At 41.6% G+C, this 9,886-nt stretch overlaps 1 long non-coding RNA gene across 1 annotated transcript; it reads left to right on the top strand.

Moving 5' to 3' along the window:
• The first annotated feature begins 1,898 nt into the window (after nt 1-1,898).
• Nucleotides 1,899-4,513, top strand: LOC121651192. The gene is made up of 4 exons (XR_006012406.1): nt 1,899-1,948; nt 2,968-3,045; nt 3,910-4,304; nt 4,405-4,513. It is a non-coding gene; the product is annotated as an uncharacterized LOC121651192 (long non-coding RNA).
• The last annotated feature ends 5,373 nt before the right edge of the window (nt 4,514-9,886 follow it).

Here is a 9,886-nt window from a genome sequence, read left to right as displayed (position 1 = left end):
TACCAGAACAAGAACCTGCATGGGAAATACTAATGGACCTCAAAGAAATAGTTGAAATTGTTGTCTCACCTGTTTTTTTCAAAGGAATTATTGCACTACTTGGAGATCAAGTTGTCTGAGATCAAGTTGTCACAGTAGGCTACTCACAGATACTTTTCCTGATTTTAGCCTGCACCCAAAGCATCACTTTGCTGAACATTATCCTTACCTTCTATGCTGCTTTGGTCCATTGGTGGAATTATGGACAATGAGATTTGAGTCAAAACATAGTTTTCTTTAAGAAGACTATGCGTGATGTCCAAAACTTTAAAAATGAACTCCTCACATTATCCTTAAAACACCAGCAGATGATGGCATGCCAGTTTGATAGCCAGAGTCTTTTCAAGCCAACGTTACATGTGGAGAAAGTAACTGACATCAAAACATCTTCTTTGGATGCTGCCCTGCGCACAGTGATAAAGAAAAAGTATCCACATCTTCAAACTGTGTCCCTTTCTAAAGACATTTATTTTCATGGGACCCGATATGTGGAGGGTAAGATTCTGTCATCTGGACACTGCAGTGGATTGCCAGAATTCTATAAAATCGTGACCATAGAAGTAAACCCTAAAAAAGTAGCTTTTGTTGGCAAAAAGCTCACATCTTGGTATCTTGAACATTTTAGGTCTTTTGAGCTTGTGGAGAGCATCTACACAGACATTGAGATTTTTGATCCTCAGGCTCTCAACGACCATCATCCATTGGTTCCGTACACAGTGGGAGGGAAGGTGCTGGTGACTCCAAAAGTGTGCCTGCTCCACTGAAGTGACAGAATGGTAAGTGAACTTTAATTACAGGTTATAGACAAAACTCTGTTGCTCAAACTCTCATGTTCACATTTTCTCCCATTCAAACAAGACGCAGTAATTTCTGTATGTGTTTCTGTTTTACTTTCTGTGTTTTCCCTCCTGAGTTGCTTTGGTTTACCAAGAACTATCTGCGAGGTGTCTCAGAGTGGCCTTCACCTTTTCCCATCCCATCCTTCTCCTATGATGTGGAGTTGAAGTTGCGCAAAGGCAATGAGACATGAAAAGACCAAAAAAGGTATCAGCTTAACAAGAGATATGAAGATAGAAATTTTGGACAAGATTGCGCAGGCAGCTTTTGAAGTGAAAGCCTATCCTGATCAAGATCAGATTGAGTCAGTTGCTTCTGCTCTCATCGTTAGACACCCATGCCTTCGAGAACCAGGCAGTGAAACAGGGTATGAAGGATGGAAAATGAGCATAAAATACAAACTTGGCAATTACAGATCCAAGCTACGTCAGGCGGGCTGTATCGAGGTTAACATTAACCAGAAAAAGAGGAGGCGTGAAGATGATGGTGCAAGTCCCTCTCTGAAGAGAGCAAAGCAAGGTGAGACTAACTATGTCCCTGACCATCCAGAAAACCAAAATGATGACTCACTGGAGGATGAAAGACTGGCTCTGATTGAGGAGTTTAAGAAAAAGAATAAGAATGTTGCACTCATCAGACAAAAGATGGCGCTGACTTTCTTCTTGAGGCGCCAAGGAGATCGTGGAGCTGCAGCCTATGATGTCAGAGGTTCTGGAACGTTGGCCTACTCTATTTTTCGAGGCAGAGGTAAGCAGGTGAACCAAGGACATATTATGTGGTGTTTATGATTTAGTCTTGGTTCAAAGAGTATTCGAGTTATGTGTGCTTACAATGCCTATTTTAACATGCAGATGTTTAAATTTTTTGGACTTTGTATTGAGGATCTATATTTCCTATTCACATTTTTCAACAGATTAGGGCAGAGTTTTATTGCATCATAAACAAGAACCTAATGGACAACTTCAGAGCAGCCCTTCAGCAGCACACGTCAAAGCTCCTAAGACTCTACCGGTCAAGGAAGACAACTTTTTCCTCTGAGATGGATCAGCTCCTTAACAGCCTGGATCAAGAGGTAAAGATGTAGTAATTTCATAACTCTAAGCATTATGGCTATAAAAAGGAATTTTGCCTCATGAGAAGCTGTGGTAATTTTTGTAGCAATTGTTACAATGTTGAGTGAGTCTTGTAGTGACAAACCCTCAAAATAAATGCAGGGGTATCTAAGAGACTGACACAATAGAACAAAAATGCGAACCAATTGGGGTAGTGGTTGATCAAAGACATAAAATTACTGAGATATAGTGACTTTTCCTCATTAAACAAAGGGTATCTTTAATTTAAAAAAAATATTGCTCTGTAGGGATCTGATGGGTATTTTTCTATCATAGAATAAGACACAAAGAACTCAGAGTGAAGTCAGCTTCATCGCGATGGGGAGAGACTGTGGTTCAGCACTCAGAGAGTGTCTGGTGTCAACTCCGAAGTCTCAACCCCAGTGCACCCTTTTTATTGAGCAGCTATCACACTTCAGAAGAGCAAGCAAAGTTCTCGCAAACTTCAAACAGGGAAACACATTAGCATACAACACTTTATGACCCTTATCACACAGAGCTGTGACCACCACATCCTGTCCTCTGCAGGGTGGGTGAGACCGAGAACCTTCAAACAGGGAAACACATTAGCATACAACACTTTATGACCCTTATCACACAGAGCTGTGACCACCACATCCTGTCCTCTGCAGGGTGGGTGAGACCGCAAATCATTACCCATCCTTAAGGGAGAAAGTTTAAACTGTTAACTTTAAATTGTCAACTTCGCTTACTCTGACAGGATCCTTTCTCATAATGTTGTCAGACACTGATAATATTAGCCTGTCAGTAAAACAAAAAGCACTTTCTGTGGACATACCTTCACTGTGAGCATAGGGCCCAAGTTAAAAATATTCCAAATTATCCTTTAAAATGAGTTAAATTTTGATGTGAAATCAACAGAAATTTTTTGGATATGGAAGCGGATGGCTGCTTACATGTTTACTCTGCTGTTACGTCAATTACATCTTGTAATGTTTCACGCGACTCTTTGTTTCAGACGTCTGACATCACTGCACACTGAAAAACTGCAGCATTGAAGGGCCTTACCTTGTATCTCCGTGACAGTCAGAAGAAGGTTTGTTGACCTCTAAAAGTTCCCTTCTGTCCAGCCAACACCATGTTAATTTACTGTTGCTGTTACTCACTCTCAACTCCTATGTACCTCAATCTCCCACCGTCTTACATTTTTTAGCACTTTATTGGGTTTTTCTTTAACATGTTACATGTTAAGATTCAGTGTTTGTAAATTGTCACATAATATTGAGCAGAGGAAGTTATGATGCTCAGTGAACTTGTTAACAGATTTATTCGAGTCATAGTTGTGTATCATTTTGATTCTGTATGGTCTCCTATACATGACTCATGTTTGATCTGTTTTTTCAGTGTCAAAATTTCCAAGTGTACAATGTAGTAAAAGTTGACTGTTGAAAGTGGGACAATGTGGTCTCATTAGTTTGCATTTGCCTGGCCCTGTTGGAAAGGATGTGATGCTGCTAGTTTAAATAAAACATATGTTTTGTATGTATATGTTGCAAATGTAATTGTTTATCCATTTGATTAGAAGTTATTGGTTCTAAATTATAAAGTTGAGTTACATTATAAACTACAGTGTGCAATTTCAAATTCCTCTTAAATTATTTGTCTAGACTAACTTAACCAAATTAAAGTGGATTCTGTGTAAGACTTTGGGTTATTACAATGTCAAAATATACATTAGTACAACTTACGGGAGAGTTAGCAGAGAGAAGGATTAAAAGTTATTACAGTGTAAAATTATGATTTAGTTAAACTTAAAGTTGAGATGATTAAAATCATAATTCTGAGTTGAGCAAACTCAAAAGCAAAACTTAAAATATTTAGTTTAATTGTCCAACTTAAATTTTTATCGAAGTTTGTTGCCTTGAAATTTTGAGTTCACACAGCTTTATTTTTTTCACAGTGCAGATATAAGGAGGACAAAGGACTTGGAGCGGGTGGAAGCAGAGCCCACTAGGCGCCGTGGGGAGGCTGAGCCCAGCGGGAATCGGGGAGCAGAGGCATCAAATGCACTGGGGAAACCTACTGTCAGCGGGGCAGTGAGAAGCCGGCGGTGACGTGGCAATCAACGCGGAGATCCGAGCAATCAATGCTTGCTAAGTATTCCCTAAAGGGACTTGTGTTGGCCTAGCATCTGGGCGTGAAGTTGGTTTTGGTGATGCGACTGATTGAGCTAATTTCTTCAACTTATTTCCCACAGCTGCCAGGGCTGTGCGAGGGATGGCAGAGGATACGAGACAGCCTACAATGGACAGTGCCGAGGACATGGGGGGTTGATCCCTGTGCTGCCATGGTGCTGTGAGTTAAAGGAATGTCCTTATTCCTGTCGTGAGCCTGGGCTGGCAAATCCTGAGTGCTCTGTGGGATGGGGAGTAATTCCACCTTTACTTTCTCTTAGGGAGAGCGGAGCAGTGGAGTCGGCGCCGTGGGGAAATCCCCTGCAGACTGTGATGTCATCCTGGGGACTCCATGGAGGGAGCGGAGTAGGACCAGAGTGGGACTCCCTGGTTTCTTTTTTTTTTCCTTAATTGTTTTAACCTGCCGCCTGGAGTTTGGCCGCCATAGGAGAGTTTGCTCTTCAACTGTTACCTGCTGTTAACATCTGCCTACCTGTAGTGTGGGACATCTTAACAGGTTTTGTTGCACATTGTGTGGTTTTGGGTTTTTGTTTTGCAGTGGAGTGGACTTTATTTTCATTCAGTGTGTAGTGCTTTTAACAGGAGGGATTGTTTTACAGGGTAGGGGTAGTTGGGAGGGAGTTGTCACCTTCTGGGTACATAAGATCTGCCTTAATTCCTGGTGGCCTTATGCCACCAGGTTGTCAGCGTTGTCCATTGCCCAGGAGGATCACATGGCCAACTGCATCGGGCTGGGCCCCAGCTTCTGGTTGGGTTGCTGGGACTGTCCGACGTGACACATGTGTTTTCAAATGCCAAACTGTTACGACCCAATATAGGGGTATGGTTGGGTGCAACAAAAAATAGACGTTGGGGTCAAATGTAAAATAATAATGAGCACATTTTATTAAACTCCAGTGAAACACCGAGTGAAACCTGTAATGAAAAATACACAAAATAAATAAAAGTGTTGGGGTTTGCTGACCTGCTGAAATAAATATAACAAACATATACCAAAACCCTATACAAAACTCACCGAGTGCAAATAAAGAAATGACTAAACTCGGGGAGGAAACTAAAACCAAACAAAAGAGCAGATCCATAAACTAATGTGACTGTCGTCACAAACAAAAACACACTAACCTAGCCCAACACTGAACATAAACACAAACAAAACTAAACACATAACACCCACTATGACAGAACAACTAAAGGGGTAGCAAAGCTTAAACAAAACTTGGTGTATAACGGTGAATCCAACCAAAACAGAACCATTACTAAGTCCTACCACAGGACAGCACAAAATGGTCTGACACAAAACGGAACACCAACACGAAGCACAACGAACACCCAGTTAGCCCTACAACCAAAACCTCTGTCACACTCAGGATGAGACCACCTGTGCTAACCAGTCTCACCCTAATACCATAAACACACACACGGTGCACAACGCGAGGGGAAAGCGGCCTGAGCAGCAGCAGCCTTTTTCAATCTTGGCTTCTAGTAAGCTGCAGCCTGATTGGTCCGACGATTAGTCAATCAGAAGGGAGGAGACTGATGTGTGTTGAATCCAGCCACTCCAGACAGAGAGCCTCCAAACCAGGCAATCAACAGCAGAATGAGCCGCAGCTGCCAGCAATAGGCAGTGGTCGTAACACAAACTGTTTCTTGTAGAACTTTTAAATCGACTATATTAAATTGTGACATAACATCAGAATTATTTTTTGGTTTTAGACAGACCAGTTTTCTTGTTAGACTGTGTGGAATTAATATTTTACCTAAATGTTTTATTTTTTGGCTAAAGTTTGCAAATTGGTTGCATTTCTCAGTGGAAAGGAGCTCTGGGCCTATCTGTATAGGAGGATTTGCAAGTTATTTTCAATCATAGCAAACATAGTGTGAGAATTGTTTATGTTCTTAATCGTTCCAGATAAATGCAGCTCTCTGGCCTTGCACAGCTCATTGTTCTAGTTACGCAGGCTTTGTTTGTACAGCTCAGAGTGAATTTGAAGTTTATTTTCCACCATTTCTACTGTTTTTCTGGATTCTCTTTTTAGGCCGGTGACTACAGTGGTGCTTCTCCATGATGCTTTGTTTACTCAATGTGCTCTTGATTCTTATGCATCCATTACATTCAAGATTTTCAAATTTAAATGATCAACTCAACAGACATTCTTATCTCTATAGACAAACTCAGTAGTTTTGATGTGCGTTTGAGCATGGTAGAAATTCTCCAAGGAGTTCCACGCATTATGTGAATTCTTAGAATTCAACCAGAAGCAGATAGAAACTCTGGCTGTAGAACATGCCAGTCTCAGAGTCTGTAAAATCCCTCACCGAGGGCTTGACCCGTCTCGGAAGAAAATAAGATTAAGGAAACTGATCGCTCTGCAGGCGCTGCGCATGAGAGAGAACCTGGTATTTGCAGGGATTCCAGAGCAGACGGAGGAGGACCCCGAGACCGCGGTGAAAAACTTCATCCAGACTCACCTGAAGCTCCCAGAGGAAATGGTGAAAAACATCTCCTTTCACAGATTCCATCGTCTCAGCGGTAGGAAACGCAGGACCAATAGACCAAGACCCATTGTAGCTTCAAACAGAAGGAGCAGGTGAAGAAAAACCAATATCCAAGAGAGATTCTGGACTGACGGAGAGTCCTGTTTCCCATCAGGAGAAAATCCATCGCTAAAGGCGCTTGCGTTGTCATTGCGGTAGATAAATTATTTATTAATGGACAGCTGTACCGCGACCCGGACATCACTCCGTGGCTCTACTGACTTGGTATGTGCTTTAATTTTCCTGTTTTCTCACTAGATCATGTTATATCCATAAAACTGCCATAAAAGATCATTTAGTTAACAGTAAATCCACTGCCCGTCTCCACTACACTGTTCTCAGCACAGATGCGTTTTTTAAATTACTTTTTTCCTTTGGCACTGTCGCTCTTTTCACTTTTTACACTTCTTCTCTCCGACCCTTTAACGGTTAACGGTAACACTTGTCATTATATTATATACACATCAGCACTTTTCATGATTCACAGGAACACACACAGAACAACACAAGCGCACATACATCTCTGTCACAACCAGCTGGCAGATACACATGCACGTGGAGAAGCAGTGGGATGCACGCCCACACGCTTCAGTAATATGCATATAGCCTCATTTCTGTGGTTGGTGCAAATATATATGGTCCAAATGTTGATGACCCCCCTCCCCCCTCTTTTCACTCCCTCTTCTCCTCTATGGTCACTCAGATAACACATTAATTATAGGAGGTGATTTTAACATTATACTGGACAAACAAAGTACCACAGGAGCTCATCGAGTCTGGAAATCCTCAGAAACTGTGAAACAGTACTTGAAGGATTTTGGTCTCTGTGATGCTTGGCGCTCTCACCATCCCACACTAAGAGAATACACCTTCTTCTCTTCAGTTCACCATTCCTATTCTAGATTAGATTATTTCTTAACTAGCAGCTCGCTGATGAATGACATGTCAGAAATCAGAATCTACGCCGGGTGGTTGTCTGGGGGGGGGGGGGGGGGGGGGGGGGCTGGTCCTCCCAGGCATGGTGTGGGCCCTCTGCCTTCCGGGGGTGGGGGCCCGCCTCTGTGCTCCTGGGGCCCTGGGCCCTTCGCTCAGGCTGCCCTGGATGGCCGATCCCTGGCGGGGCCGGTAGCTGCCAACCTTGGCCCATTGGGACCTGTGCCCCAAGACCGCGGAGGCTCTTGCTGGGGCTCTCCTCTGCCGCTCTTCGGGTGGGGCTGGAGTCGTCTTCAGGGTGGGGTAGCTTGGGTTGGTGTTCCGGGCCTGCAGCTGAGGGTCTCTGGACTGCCCTGGTCTGCCTCTGACCTCTGTAGAGGCGTGGTCGCATTTGCATGATCTCACTCGCCACTCCTCATCACTGATCACTCCTTATTCCTCATTCTCTGCATGCTGACACAGTCACTGAGTTGTCCAGTGGGTTTATATACTAAGAGATAATTCTTCTTTTTATTTTCTGGTTGTTGTTATGTCTTTTTGATTTGGTTATTATTTAAGAACTCTTAATGACTACCAGCTCTGTTTTTTTCTGTAAAAGTTGTAGGACGTTTTCTGGTGTGTTCATGTACAGGTGTAACAGTTTGTTGTCTGGTGATGGTGTGGATTGAAGGTTATTTCCTTCTGTCTGTGATGTTTGTGTCTCCTTTCATATTTTCCCTTTTGCTGTCTTCCTTTTTTTTCTGTCCCCTCCAGTCAGGTCCAGCAAGATTCCATGATTCAAAGTAAATAAATAATAATAAAAAAAAAATCAGATTATCAAGAGGAGCCTTATGCCCGTAAGCCTCCCCTTGGCAGAGCAAATTTGTTCAGCACAATACAGCAACCAGATTATCATTCTGCTGCTATGATGCTGGACAGGATAGGGGGGGGGGGACTTGTTCTTTCATTAATGTACCTCTTCCTAACTGAGGAGCAGGTTATTTGGACATTCTGAGTGATTAGTAAATCAAACAAAATACCAAAATGGTCTGACAAGACTGAGTCAGTGACCGCAACAGAAGAAATATCCACACCTTTAGAGATAACCGGGTCCAGAATGTGACCTCGAATGTGGGTCAGCTCTCTTACATGTAGCCACAAACCAAACATGTCCAATATGGAAGAAAATTCCTTGACATTACCATCTGTCATGTTATCTGTGTGAATGTTAAAATCCCCAGTTAAGATAAAATGGTTAAAATCACTAGAGATAACCAACAATAATTCAGATAATTCATCAATAAAATTTGTCAGGAACCAGAACCAGAAGCAGGGAAGGAGCATCTTGACCTGACACAAATAGAAAGGGTTACTTAACTCAGTTACTTAAGCTTAAAGCTGACTGACCCAACAAGGAAGAGTAGAATGAAAAAACATTCTTTTAAATCTCACTTTGTTTAAAAGAAATATAATATAGTAAAAAGAAAGTGGCTATCGGCAACAGCTTTTACATTGTAGGTAGACTTGACAGTATGAGATCAGAGTAGCAAGCTGAACATACGAGTTGGAAGTCAAAGTATAAACCACATCCTTGTCATTGGTTTTTGCAGAAGGTTGTGATAAACACTGTCACACATGTTTTGAAATGGAGTCTGAAACAGGAAATGTGCTGCTCTCTTTTTTAGCTCTCTGGTGTAACATCAGTTTTCTTGATGGTCGTCTACTATTTTTTAGCTGCTGCATTTTATAAGTAAAAAATAGTTAATGTCCATTCAAATCTGAGCATAACTGTAATGTGTTTTTTTCTTTTCTCATAGCTAAGATTTTACATTTTGATTATTAAGAGCAACTCAGCTGCTCTTTGAAATGTTAAAACCAAAAGGAAAAGGAGAGGGGTTGCGTATGTCGTCTAAGATTTTATCTTTATGCTTGCAGAGCAGAATGAAAGCATGTAGAGTTTACCAGAGAAATAACCTTTATATGGAACTAAACAGCAAGGACTAGTCTTTATTTGAGGAGAAACATCAGATTTTTTAAACATTTTTAAAATGAAAGCGCTCCAAAAAATGTTTTAAAATCTTTTTTTAAATGATCCTTTTTTAACAGATTAAGAACAAATTAGTTACAACAGCTGTATTTTAACCTGTTGGCCTTGTAAAGTTTTCAGTTTATTTGGTTGATAGCTTGCTTTACCAGCTTCTTCAGCTACTTCACCTGTCACAAGATCTCTTTCATATTAATGCAGAACGATAAAACTCTCTCTATGATGTAAAAGACTGGTATGACTTAGCAATA

Source organism: Melanotaenia boesemani, chromosome 13 (genome assembly GCF_017639745.1).
Source record: "Melanotaenia boesemani isolate fMelBoe1 chromosome 13, fMelBoe1.pri, whole genome shotgun sequence".
Lineage (NCBI taxonomy): Eukaryota > Metazoa > Chordata > Actinopteri > Atheriniformes > Melanotaeniidae > Melanotaenia > Melanotaenia boesemani.
The sequence above is the reverse complement of the archived record's forward strand: the minus strand, read 5'-3'. Positions and strand labels throughout refer to the sequence as shown.